At 36.9% G+C, this 14,177-nt stretch overlaps 1 protein-coding gene across 1 annotated transcript in view; it reads left to right on the top strand.

Moving 5' to 3' along the window:
- Positions 1-14,177, top strand: part of glcci1a (glucocorticoid induced 1a) — a 61,772-nt gene that overhangs the window by 9,918 nt on the left and 37,677 nt on the right.

The raw sequence follows: 14,177 nt of genomic DNA, 5'->3' as shown, positions 1-14,177 counted from the left end.
AACTTTTTCATGTCTGCTATCATTTTGATATTTTTTTTACTGCTCATTGGCTGCAAGTGTGTTTTGGGACTCTGACAGTATTGTCAAAGGCGGTTTTAAATATTGCTTAGTTCAAAATTAAGTCTGCAAATATATTGAATGTGTGCATGTTTGCATGTGTGATTAATTGACATGACATTAACTGCGACGTAAGTGTTTTAATTCAATTACTTTTTTAGACTGTTATGCATTCTTAGATATTCTTGTTTCAGTCTTGTTCATGCAAAAATCTGTCTTTTTCTTAAATGACTTGGATCCTTGCTTTTTATTAATAGACCTTGCAGCTGTAAACTCTGACTCAATTTTTGCTAATGACTATAATCTTGTTGTTTTTTTTTTCACTTATGCACTACCACACATCATTTGCTCCAGAGTTTTAATTGCCATCCAAACTAACAAACACACTGCAAATTAAAAGCCCAGTTTGTAAGAACAAAAATCAGTGGGTACTGATTACCCACTATATCTATGACTGACATAAAGCTCAATATAAATTAAAAAAAACTAATCTTTAGAAATTATATTGGAATAATTGAAAAGCAGTCCTTCTATTTAGCATCTGTGCAAATGTAGCTTGTAATAATTTTGAATTTATACTCATCTGCCACTATATTAGGTACACCTGTCCAACTGCTTGTTAATGCAAATTTCTAATCAGCCAATCACATGGCAGCAACTCAATGCATTTCGGCATGTAGACATGGTCAAGACGATCTGCTGCAGTTCAAACTGAGCATTAGAATGGGCAGGAAAGGGGATTTAAGTTACTTTGAACGTGGCATGGTTGTTGGTGCCATACGGGCTGCTCTGAGTATTTCAGAAATTGCTGATCTACTGGGATTTCCATGCACAACCATCTCTAGGGTTTACAGAGAATGATCAGAAAAAGAGAAATTATCCAGTGAGTGCATAGAAGTTCTGTGGGCACCAATGCCTTGTTGATGCCAGAGGTCAGAGGGCCGATAGGCTACAGCAGCAGAAGACCACACCGGTTGCCACTCCTGTCAGCTAAGAACAGGAAACTGAGGCTGCAATTCTCACAGGCTCACCAAATTTGGACAATAGAAGATTGGAAAAACATTTCCCGGTCTGAGGAGTCTCGATTTCTGCTGCGGCATTCAGATGGTAGGGTCAGAATTTGGCATCAACAACATGAAAGCATGGATCCATCCTGCCTTGTATCAATGGTGTTGGGGATTTTTTTTGGGCTAACTTTGGGCCCATTAGTACCAATTGAGCATTGTGTCAATACCACAGCCTGCCTGAGTATTGATGCTGACCATGTCCATAACTTGATGACCACAGTGAGTGTACCCATCTACTGATGGCTACTTCCAGCAGGATAACGCGTCATGTCATAAAAGTGAGCTTGTAAAATGTAGAGTTTATATTATTACAATATTGGAATAATAGAATGTCGGAATAATGTAATGAGTTTTGGTCTGTTCCCAAATCCCTTTAGGCTCTATTTACACCTGATTCTCAAGAAGCGTTTAGTTAATCCAATTATAAGTGGAACACACACAAAAAGTCAAAAAAATTTATAGCTTATTATTGACAATGCATTTGGTCTGATTGCTTTCTTAATGTTAATACTCTTGCTCACTGTCTACTAACCTAACATACAATTATCATGTGTTATAAGGGGACAGACAGAATCTGCGGACATTTTTTGCTATTTCTGCTGAGAATTTTGTAAAAAAATCTCCGGATTTATGTGGAATGATTTTAGCAGTACCATAACTAAAAACTTAACATGTGAAATAAGAAATTATACATTTTTAACTTGTATTTAATGTTTACAATGCAAATCCAGTTAGATCCACCTATTTGTTAAGCAAAGCAAGTCTCGTATGATATCTACTAAAAGACAGAAAATATTACTTTACAAACTGCATTGTAAACAAATCTTATGGACATTTTAAATATCACTATTATTTTATCACTATAATATTAGTGAATTAAATTAAAACCTGAGTAAATTTACACAAGTAAATACATAGACTTAATGATTGGCTAAAAATCTGCGGAAATCTGCGTATTTTTGCATGCGCGGATTCCATGTGGGCCTCGTTATAAGAAACAGCAACAAAACAAGAGGTTCATATTTTGCTGCGTATTCATAACAGATATTGTGATCAAAATTGTAGTTACCATCCTCATGCTTTCCTTCACAATTAAGAAATATATAATGGGTCTGTTCTTTAATTCAGTAGTACTCATTCTTGCGTTGTATTTAGCATAGCAGCGAAAGTGATGTTAAGCATGAAGTAAAAGGGAAGGGTCTCGATGTAACTGAAAACGAGATCATATGAACTTGTTTAGTCGATGATTTTAGGCTCATAGTCTCAAATTCTATACATGAATGGATTTTGGTCACACAAAAACCTAATGATTATTGATTCCCATAATGAGGAGATGATCCAATAAAAATCATTGAGCTTTAAACTGTAGATTAACATCTGTCTGGCTGTACAAAATTGGGTTGGCAAAGGCCACGGATGGACTTATTAAATTAGTGACCTACTGTAAAATGGTGCAGAATGCATTTTTGTTCTTACTCTCATCAACAGTATGAACCCTAGCTTTTAAATGTGATCTTTGGTCTTCAAGAGGATTGTCTGAATACTGTGGCGATGCTGTTGGGATTCAGAATGTGACGCACACAGCTGAGTCCGTTGGAGAGCGGCAAACACTGATGCATTCGAAGGGGAAAAGTTCACATTTGCATGTCCCCCTGCCTCGCTGTTAGGTTTTGTTTCCTTGCGTGAAACGCTTCACTCGGTCCTACAGCACTCCGACTGTGTTGATGGATGTTGTACAATAGCGCCTGTGTTTTCTGCAATGCAAATCGACTCCCAACAGAGACTGTATTTACTTCTGAAAGCCTTAAACTTCCACATATTCACTGTTCGTGATGTTATTGGCCCGTACTTCCTTTACCTTGGCTGTAGCACTAATGCGTTATATCCCAGTTTGCTCACCCTCCTTCACCCACAGTAACCGAATCAAGAGTAAAAGCCAGGAGCAGTAATCGTCGATTCCCATTAAATCATATTAATGTCATAAAAGAATTCCAAACATGTGAAGACATCATAACCCGCAGGCTGCAGTTGTGCCGAAACACAATTACTCTGTTTTATTTCCCCACCGTACGGCAAGCAAAAGCACCTGTCCCTCGTCTAATATGGTCCAATTCACACTCTCAGACAAACTGGCGGTGTTGGGATGATGTTTGTGAAAATGTGATTGTGTGAATAACAACAGAAGGTCTTTCTGTGTTTCGTCCACCCACGCACACTGTATCTCTCTGTTTGCAAGCGCTGTGTTTTACTGAATGTCACCTCTCACACATTTACCGACGCCGCTCACTATGACATTCTGCTCTAGGCTTTCAAATAAAGCACACATAATTGATAAAGTGATAATAATTCATTATAATAAACAACAAATGTTATTCTGAATTAGTCAAGTCATTCTGCAGTGACATGACTTTAAATCTATAAAGCCTAACATGTGAAATAATAGTCAAAAAATGTTTTTAAATGAACATTTTATTTGAAAAAATAATATATGCAGATATAGTGCAAGAATTTAAAGCTCAAATTCAAGAAGGAAAAAAGTAATTTTACAGTGGTTCTCAAACTTTTATGCATGAAAAAAATCTATAGAATTTGAACAACATCCATATAATTTTAAATTATATTTAATATTTTTATATATTTCAATTCTAAGATTTTTTTAAGAGTGGAGAGATAGTGATAGAGCCAATTCAGTAAATGGGGATGATTGGGAGGCCATGATGGGTAAGGGCCGATGGAAGAGATTTGGCCAGGACACTGGGGTTACACCCCTGCTCTTTACGTGAAGTGCCAAGGGATTTTTTTAATGACCACAGAGAGTCTGGACCTCGGTTTAACATCTGCGCCCACTGACAGTATAGTGTCTCTCTCTCTTTACCGGGGCATTAGCACTCACACAGACCACAGGTTGAGCACACGAAAAAACCAACAAAAAAGCATGGGTGAACAACTAAACTAACCGTTGATTCAGTTCAGTAACTGGGTATTCTGAAATGCCATCATTCTGGAATTATTTTGGGAGTATAGAAGCTAAAAACTATTGTTGGACAGTGCAAATTCAATTAAATGTAGGCATAGCTGACATGAAACTGACATTTTGTTAGTGTCAGTGTCACAGTGTCAGGATACCGAACCACAGATCAATCCGAAACACTGCTCTGAAGAATTTGGAAACACCCAAGTCACAAGAGCAAATAATCAGTCATTTCACAAGGATTATGAGATCTGGTGAATCAGTGTTTTATTGACAAGGTTGGAAACTAAACTACTATTGCACGTAGCCTAGTGGATGGTGCATGGGCATAATCCAATTGCGCTGTGGGTGTCTTGGTTTTGAATCCCAGCTTGTAAAGAAGTTGTGACTTAATGTCTTTTATTAATGTTAATTTTTTATGACCAAAACATCACATATTTATTCACAAAAAGTTCATTCGCATGTCAGACCAATGTTAAAACTAAACACATTACAAGACGAGAGCAATAAAAAAAATATTTAATTACTGTAGTTGCTTCATCCTGGATTTAAAGCCAATATGTCTGTAACTGTTTGCTGTTACTTTGTAAATTATGTATATAAGTTGTTTGTTTTCTAAGATAATTTCTTGTTATTGAGAAAATAAGTTACATGTATTATTTGTGAATTTATTTTGTTTGGGACTTTTAATTTGAAATCTCTGAGGTTGTATAAAATGGCTGACTGCTCATGAGGTTATCACTTCCTGTTAGCAAGCGATCGGCAAACATGAATTGTTTGCATGTGCTCGTCAATGAATGTATTGACTTCAACAAGGACTTCAAGTGATTTAAGGGACAATTTCTTGCTTGCTAGTCAGGAACACTAACCGCTCCATTAAATCACTTGATATCTCGACCATACAACGTGTCAGTGCGAGTAACTATTTCTTTGTTGAAGTTGTTTTCAGAGCAATACTTAAATTTGACCTTTAAGCATCACTCTAGAGATGGGTTTCGAAACATTTCAAAACTTGGTACTGCAGCAAAGTTCCATAATTATTACACCAGAATGAGAGTATATAGACATATTGGCTGAGAAAATTGTAACTTTAATTTTTTTTGTCTGTCTTAAATGTCTTATGTAATTGCAGTAGACGAAATTTATTATAATTTTTTTTATAATTTTTATCTCTTTGGCCAATTTTGAGCAAGATGCTAATGGTCTAATCCAATTCAGTGATCTATGCTAAGCTAAGCTAATAGGGTGCCCCTTAGATTCAGAGAACGTCTAAATGGGTTTAAAAATGGTAAAACTCAATTGTTTGAATCCTGGGGAGTTGTAAACCAAGCTTATGTGCAAAAAAAAGTAGTGTTCCTTTAACAACGTATCGATCGCATTTCTTATTTGGATGCCTTACAAATTTGTATTGACTCAAAGAAATTATCGACAGATGACGTGGTTGTTAGATGCAGCTCTAGTCCAGCTAACAAGAGAGATGACAAGAAGATTTTTCCCTTTTCATCTCTCAATCTGTCAGCCCTGCCCTGCTGTGGGGGTGTCGGTGAGCTTCTTGGCATAAACCTGCCCTGCCTCTTTCCATCTGCTCTCAGGAAACTGTAAAACAGGCTGAGAGGAAGCAGTCCAGTGCCAGGCCTCCATGAGCACATGCCTTCCACACTCACTGAGCAACATTTGGGCAAGTCAAATCACATGCCAAGTCAACCTCGGCCACCTCGTGTTTAACAATACCGGCCTGACAGGCAAATAAGCATAGCTGTTATTGACTCAAAACTACAGCATGGGATAAGAATAAACATTTGGTTTAATGATTTCATTCTGTAGGCCACACACACACTCAGCTCTAACCTATTCAAGCTTTAGGATTTTGTGCGCATTTCTAATACAACTGGAATGTTTGCATCACATTTTGAAGTTTTTTTATTATTGACCTAAATAAGCTCTGGTGCAATCATTGTTTCCCAATTATTAAACACAATTGGCAGAAGTAAAAGCTAAACATAGGCTATAAACAAATTACAACATGATTGTACAACTTATACTTTACCATTGTGAAGCTTCCATGGAAATATATTAAGTCTGTGTTAACCACAAAGCTTATTTCAGACGTTTAAAGGTTCAAGACACCCTGGAGTACTTTTTTAAACAGATTTGTGTGTGTTGAGCATCATTTAAGACAATATTATCAGCTATAATTGTGGGATAAACTAGGTAATTTAGGGCTTTCGTCTTCCGGGTTTAAAATAATATTTGGGACGTAATTAAAATGATTGGAGTGATGAGTGGAGTGATTACGCGTCGGTTTCTCATTATTATTCATAGCTGAGTTTTCTTATCCTGTGAGATCTTATCTTAATTATTCATGAGAGCACGTGCTTTACGAAGGCAAAGCAGACCTGCCAAGCTGTGAGACCCAGTGACTGGGTGAGACCACGTGTGCGCACGGCAAGCAGTAGAATTTAGCTGTTCATTAGGGGTCATAACGTTATGTGTTTGTTTCCATGATTCACGGGGTTTGTTGTATGTGTTTTCCCACGATGCTGTCAGGGCCGGCCCAGCAAAGCTGTTGGTTTTCAGCAAGCATTTTGTCGTGAGAGCTGTATGAGAATTGGAGAATGGCAGACTTTGTGTTTTATCAGTTGAGTTCGTTACCATTCAGACACATCGCCTCTATCCGTGCTGCTGTGTATACCTACTGTATGTTTAAAATCCTCCAGATTACCAGCAGGAATTAGGGCTGGGCAATTTGGCCTAAAATCAAAATCTTGATTAATTGAACATTTTGACTCTATTACGATTAATAAACAATTATTTTATTTATTTTTTTATTTTTCTTGTCCTCATATTTCACAGACAAATTTTGTACAGCAAATATGTTCACATATTAGAAGTGAGAGATTTCTGAATGAAGGGTCAGAAACTTAATTTTAATTAATTTTAAAATAATTGAAGGAAACACACACTATCTACTTTCTGTGATTATTTGTTGAACATCAATGTTGAACAACTGAAATTAAAACACACATTGCCTAAAACCAACAGTCTTTTTTTCTTATATAAAAAAAGTAAAAATAAATAACTTTCAGTTTTGGAAACAAAATTAATTATTTTCTATGTTTTTTTAATATTAAAAGTACAAATAAGCAGTATCTCTTCTAAATAAAACAACTCTTGTATATCCTGTAAATAATATTATAAACAGTGCATTTCTTGAATCTTCTGTAAACAAACATTTTAATGTAAATAATAATTTTATTGTAATAGAAAATATGCCATCTCGAGGCATCTCGCAGCTTCCAGTCATTGTCAATGTAGTGCAAACGTGCAATGTGTAGTTAAATTTTTTTGAGAGGTGTGCGAGTATGCGACCACGTGGAGGCTGCGCCGGACCATACATGTGTGCATTCGACACAGAAGTAAAAATCTGCCTTAAGAGCAGGGTCATGTGACTCCACATGCGGTAGGGAAAGTAATTGAAAAAATTGACCTAGAAAAATTTGATTGATTATAGGTTGTGAATGTCGATTTCGATTACTTTTAGATTACTCGCCCAGCCCTAGTTGGAATAGACAGGTAAAGCGACCTGCTGCACTGCTATCCACTGAGTCTGCATTCAGACCTGGGATTCAGGAGGAGAGAAGCCCTCCTTATTTATAGTGTTTATATGATTATCTTTGTAATGATATAACAAATTGTGGTTATGTGTATATGAACTTGCTAATAGCAAATGTAGCAGGGCATTAAATTACTGTATATTTCTTTGCATTTAACTTTGTAACTATAAAATCATGCGTCTCTTCACGGTTTGTGTCTCATTTTGTGAGCCAACTCACAACAGTTGTCGGCTCCCCTTTTTTCCCCTGCTCTGCTGGCCACGCCCACTCCTGCCTCTAGCTCCACGCCCATCATGAAGCATTTTATGAAAAAATGCAGAGGTAGACTTGAACTAAAAGTAAGGGTTTCATGGCCCTTAAACCCCTGTAGAAGCTTAGTTAAAAAAATAATTGACTTTGAGATGATGGAACAAAAACATTGCTTAAATGCTAACTAGTTTCTTGGGTTTGGTTTAAAAAAAAAAAGTCCCTGCAGCACTATGCTTAATTAAAAAACCCCCAAAAAACAGGTCGGAGATGTGGTTAAAACAGTGAAGCATACAAAACTAACCTGTAGTATGAGTATTTTCAGATAATTGACAGTTTTCATTCATTAAAGTGTCATCTGCTGCTTTCTTTCATAGCAAGTTGTAAGTCAAGGTTTTTCATGTCATAAACTGAAGTCAAAAAAATGACAAACCTCTTTATGTCTCACCCTAACTTCCTCTTTCTGTAAAAATGTTGTTTGTTGTTGCAAACTCTTTGTGAGATTTTGTATCTTTCAGGCTTAGTGACTGATACTATTTTGAACAACATAGTAGTATAGTTTTTCATTATTTAAATGTGAGGAATAATGTGTAAGGTGTTTTACAGCTCTGTTCCTCTTTTTAGCGTCAGTGAGGTTGTTTTTAGATCTTTAACTGAAGTTGTGAATGCATTGCTATAACTGGCCGGAGTCCAGAAGTCAGAGCCAAACTTTGATACAATAAGTCAGCCTAAGCTTGTTTTACAACTTCTTACTTAACCTGCAATCTATCATTCACTCCCTTGTCAGCTTATCCATTCATATGAATTCAGCACTATGATGATTGATAATACTTTATAATCCCTTAAATGAATAATATTTTTTGTCAACATGCTGTCAATTACCACTTAAAATAATAATTTTTTAAAACAACTTATTGCTTGTGCTCAAACTTACTGCAAATAGTGCTTTAAATGGGAGATCTAAGTAAACTCACTGCAAAGCTTTTACATGATGAGAAATAAAAAGCTGTTGGAATTGAAAACACTGGAAATAATATCAAATCGTCTATACTTCTCTATAGACTGTGTAGATGTGGCTAAGACAAAAGTTTGAATGAATCCCCTTACAAGAACGTTTAATTTGCAGTTTGAAAGATTTCTTAAGGAGTTAACCTAGATTTTCCAGTGACTCAGTCTCTAGTTAGGCACTTCCTAAAAGGCGCACAGTGAGATAAGGGCCAAGTCTAAATATGGTCTTCTAGAATGGACTGTAATCCATTAGCTTTGCTCCGAATGACCCTGTTTGTCACCATAGCAACAGTACACTCTCCATGTCCATGGCAATCTCTCGTACACACGTTTGTCTTTTTAGTTGTAATCTAATTCTCTGAATCCTGCTTAGTACCTTAGATCTAATTATTTGCACAGCATATCTGAGAACTCGTGGTTTAGGCTTTGCACACTTTTGCTCTGACATTTACCCATCTACTGACGGTGAATCGCTCATCTCCTTGCTACTCTCTATGTCGGTTTCGCTTGATGCTCGCTTTGTTGATCTGATGTGGGCTTCACACCATGCAAACACATGGGTGATGATAATTGAGGGAGTTGAGGTGTGAACTACTTCAGGCAACCTGCAACTAAGTGAGATGTCATCAGGCTTAAAACAGCCTATTATGTGAACCATCAGTGTCGTTGTAGAATAAGCTGTTAGGTTAATCTCACTTTTAATGTCCTGAGTACTGTTTTTTTCTGTCAGATCACAGAAGTAGCTTTCAAAGCGCAGTCTTTATAGATGCAAATATGCTCGAATAATCTTCTGCTGATAAGCAGGTCAACAATGCAGATTGTGCACATTGTTCTAGATCAGGGGTGCCCAAACTCGGTACTGGAGGGTCGGTGTCTTGCAAAGTTTAGTTCCAACCCCAATCAGAGACACCTGGGCTAGCTAATCAAGCTCTTACTACAGTAGGCATTCTATAATGAGCTGTGCAGGTGTGTGGAGGCAAGTTGGAGCTAAAATCTGCAGGACACCGACCCTCCAGGTCTGAGTTTGCGCACCCCTATTCTAGATGAATCTCAAAAACAGGAAGGCCAGATTTGAGTTCTAAAAAGCCTTCACAGTGCTGGAACAACATCCTATGGACAGATGAGATCAAGATCAAGTTGTACCAGAGTGATTGGAAGAGAATAGTATGGAGAAGGAAAGGAACTGCTCATGATCTTAAGCAGTGAAGCATGGCGGTAGTAGTGACATGACGTGGGCATGTATGGCTGTCAATGGAACTGGTTCTCTTGTATTTAGTGATGATGTGACTGCTGACAAAAGCAGCAGGATAAACTCTGAAGTGTTTCAGGCAATGTTTTCTGCTCATATTAAGCCAAATACTTCAAAACTCATTGGATGGGCGCTTTACATTGCAGATGAAGAATGACCCAAAGCATATTGCAAAAGCAACCAAAGAGTTTTTGAAGGGAGAGAAGGGGAATGTTTTGCAATGGTTAAGTCAATCACCTTATCTGAATATGATTGAGCTTGCATTTCACATGCTGACGACAAAACTGAAAGGAAAATGCCCAAAAAACAAGCAGGAACTGAAGACAGTTGCTTTTGAGGCCTGGCAGAGCATCACCAGGAATGCAACCCAGTGTCTAGTGATGTCTATGCGTTCCAGACTTCAGGCTGTAATTGACTGATTTATGATCATTATTCTGTTCAATTACCTTTGGACCCTTAACAAGTGGGAGGCACATACACAAACTGTTGTAATTCCTACACTGTTCACCTGATTTGGATGTAAATGCCCTCAAATAAAGCTGACAGTTAAAGCACATCTTGTTCATTTCATTTCAATCGATTGTGTTGGTGTACAGAGCCAAAAATGTTAGAATGTTGTGTCGATGTCCAAATATTTATAGACCTAACTGTATATGTATATAAAATAATTTCACATTTTAGATGATTTACCAGTCTAGAGGAGGTTGTTGATCAAACTGTTGGTAGGAATGGGATAGGTTGGCCAACTGGTCTTCCAACACCTCTTGGCTATTGTCATTGACTAGTGTCTTTACTAGAGAGTTGGGCAGCACATAAATGTGCTGAAATGTGACACAAAATGTCCGGCTGCTGTTTTGAGATGATCCTAAAAGTTGCTGATTAGCTGGTCAAACACACACAATTCACTGGTTGTTTTTAATTAAAGCCACAGTCACACTTTGTGAATTTGAGCATGTACAATTCTGTCAGATAGTGTGATAAAATAAAGTGATGTGACTGATGAAATGAGCGATAAATCTATATTTTCAATTTCTTTACAGAGATGTCCCATTTTGATCTTCTATTGGTCTCAAGGATTCACAGAGTGTAAAATTCGCAGGTCAAGGTTCACTTCGGAACTCAGCGACATGCAAAACTCAAAACTTGTCACACGAGCTTGTGTTTTAGGGTTTTTAGGTCTGGCACATTCACATTGGTATGAATGGAATTTTATGAGGCGAAAAGTGCAGTGTGGCCACAGTTTTATGGTAGTGAATTTAGTAGTGATTGAACAGATTTAGAGATAGTCTTCCAACAACTGATTCGTTTATTAAAAAATAATAAAATCGCTCCTTTTGAATTGAGACTATTCATCAAACTAGATGTTGATGGTCAAAGGGTTAAGGACACACACTTCACCAGCTGAATTGCATTCTCTTTGAATTACCTTGCTGCTTCATGCAGGTGTGTTCTAGTTTAGCTTGCTGGCCATTTTAGTCATACCTTTAACCAATAAGATTTTGATAAATGATTGATGAGATTGATATTCAATAGCTAACTAGTCACTTAATGTCAGTAACTTGTCTAGTTGAGTTGGGTAGTGAGTTTACTAGTTGTGAGTTAGACAGAAGCATATACAGGGATTGATCATTGAGACTGAAATGCCTGGTTTTAGACCACAATAATTCATTAGTATGATGTAGGGCTTTCTTTTGCAGCCAATACAGCATCAGTTCATCTTGTGAATGACAGATACAAGTCCTGCATAGTGGCTAGAAGGATTTTAGGCCATTCTTCAGAATACTTTACTCTGGATATGCAACAGACTGGGTGGTGTGCTTCCTTGGGGCTTCTCCACACTGTAACTCTCCCAGATGTGGAAAAGACAGTGACGATGGACTTATCAGAAAACAATAAATGTTTCACATTGTTCACAGTCCAAGATTTTTGTCTGCAGGCACCATTGAAACTGATGTTTGGCGTTGGCACAAGTGACCAAAGGTTTGACTATAGCAGCCCGGCCATGTATATTGACCCTGTGTGTAAGCTGAAATTATGTAGAAAGCAATGCATTCTAAATAAATGTTACGAAAACCCATGGGGTGGTCAACAGTCATTTTTTAAGTAATTTATGAGATTAATTACCAGACTAAAAGTTGCAAGTCAACTGGTTAGATGGTCCGTGTCCACTAGTTGGTCTACACTGAAGCCTATACAGGTTATAATATGGTGGTTAGTCTTAGTCTAACTGGTGGACCAGAATATATATGCTTTTCATAGTGTATAGGGGCTGGTCTTGATGGTCAGTAAATCCTTCTACCACAGTCAGCTAGTGTTTCTTTTAGTGAATTTTACTACATATCTTTTCAGCAGTGCTTAACTTTTTTTTATGCTAGGCAAGGCCCTGCTTTTAATAAAGATGAGAGCAGTTTGCCTACAGCTGCTTATGTACACAGATACCGGAGTTTGTCTTTTGAAAGTCATAAATTTGATCCACGGATCTGCTGATGTATTCATAGGGCCAGAGAAAGGTGTATATTTTGTCATCTTTGCTGTAGGAAAGTGTCACACTCTGACTGCCGCTGATTAGATAAGTTTACATGCCCTTGACCCAGTTCCCCTTCTTCCTCCATTCTTGTGGGATGAGGGTTGTCTGTTCATGAGGTATTTTTATCATGTGCGTCAAGGATTGAGGTTCTTAAAGTGCTAAAATGTTAACCTGCATCTGTAGCCCCAGTCTACTTTAATGAGTGGGGTGGATTGCTAATATATTGAATATCTAGTGCATCACTAGGCATGGGCCGGTATAACTTTCTGACAATATGATAACCTTGGATAAAAATACCACGATTTCACAGTATCACAGTATTATGATTGCTGCTCTAAACGAAGTTCTTTTTAAATATCTGGGTAAAACGAAACAAAACAAAAAGACTTTCGGAATTTAACACATTTATATTGGAACAGTGAACATGTCAGGCTGAATAGTTAAAATAAATAATTAACTTCTGCTCTCTTTATATGTTTCAAAAACACTGATTTCTTTACAGCACCTAAAAAATACATTTAAAAAGCTTTATAAAATATCTTGGAAAGAGAATAACAGAACATTGTTGCAATACTAAAACCTTGACTTTTCCAAACCACTGTAAAACCTTGAAACTGGTTATCGTCCCATGCCTATGCATCACTAGAGAGAATTTGAAGGCATAATAGGTGCTTTCTTGACATTTAGGAGGTTGTTCCAAAATGTAATGTCTTGTGTAATAACTATGTAATTATGTTGTTGTGTAAAAGGATAGTTCAGCTGGGAAAAATGGAAATTCTGTGTTCATTTACTCACTCTCATTTAATTCCAGTGAAAATCTTTTTCTTCTGCAGAATGCAAAAAACAATATTTTGAATTTTCTTTTACTATTTTTGCCCATCATATTAAAAAGTCAGTGGGCAGAATAAAAACATCCCATTAAATCCTATAGTTTTTTTTTATTGTTTAGAAAAGAAAATTAAACAGAAAGTTTTTTTAGATGACAAAAATATACACAATATATAACTTGAAAATTAATATTGAATAATGCACTACTGTAACAGTATATAATTACATAAATATGTGCTTTGGCATGTTAATCAACAAATCAGAATAAGTGCACATTTAAGATTGGCCAAGATTAATAAAACAAATTAAGCCGGACACTTTTATTTTTATTTTTAACACTCAAATGATTTAAAGTACCCTCAAATTCATAGTTCTCAAACTGGATTGCTGGAGGGCCGCAGCTCTGCAGTTTTGCTCCAACCGTAATCAAACACAGCGAATTCAATTAATCAAGGTGTTCAAAACTACTAGAGACTGTGGGAAGCACCTGGTCTGGTGGAAGCACCTTTAGCTTAGCTTGGCATAAATAATTGAATCAGATTAGACCATTAGCATCTCACTCAAATATTCAACAAAGTCTTTGGATAATTTTCCTATTTAAAGTTTGACT

Source organism: Danio aesculapii, chromosome 19 (genome assembly GCF_903798145.1).
Source record: "Danio aesculapii chromosome 19, fDanAes4.1, whole genome shotgun sequence".
Classification (NCBI taxonomy): domain Eukaryota; kingdom Metazoa; phylum Chordata; class Actinopteri; order Cypriniformes; family Danionidae; genus Danio; species Danio aesculapii.
Note: the sequence above shows the minus strand (reverse complement) of the source record. Positions and strands in the feature narration are given on the sequence as shown.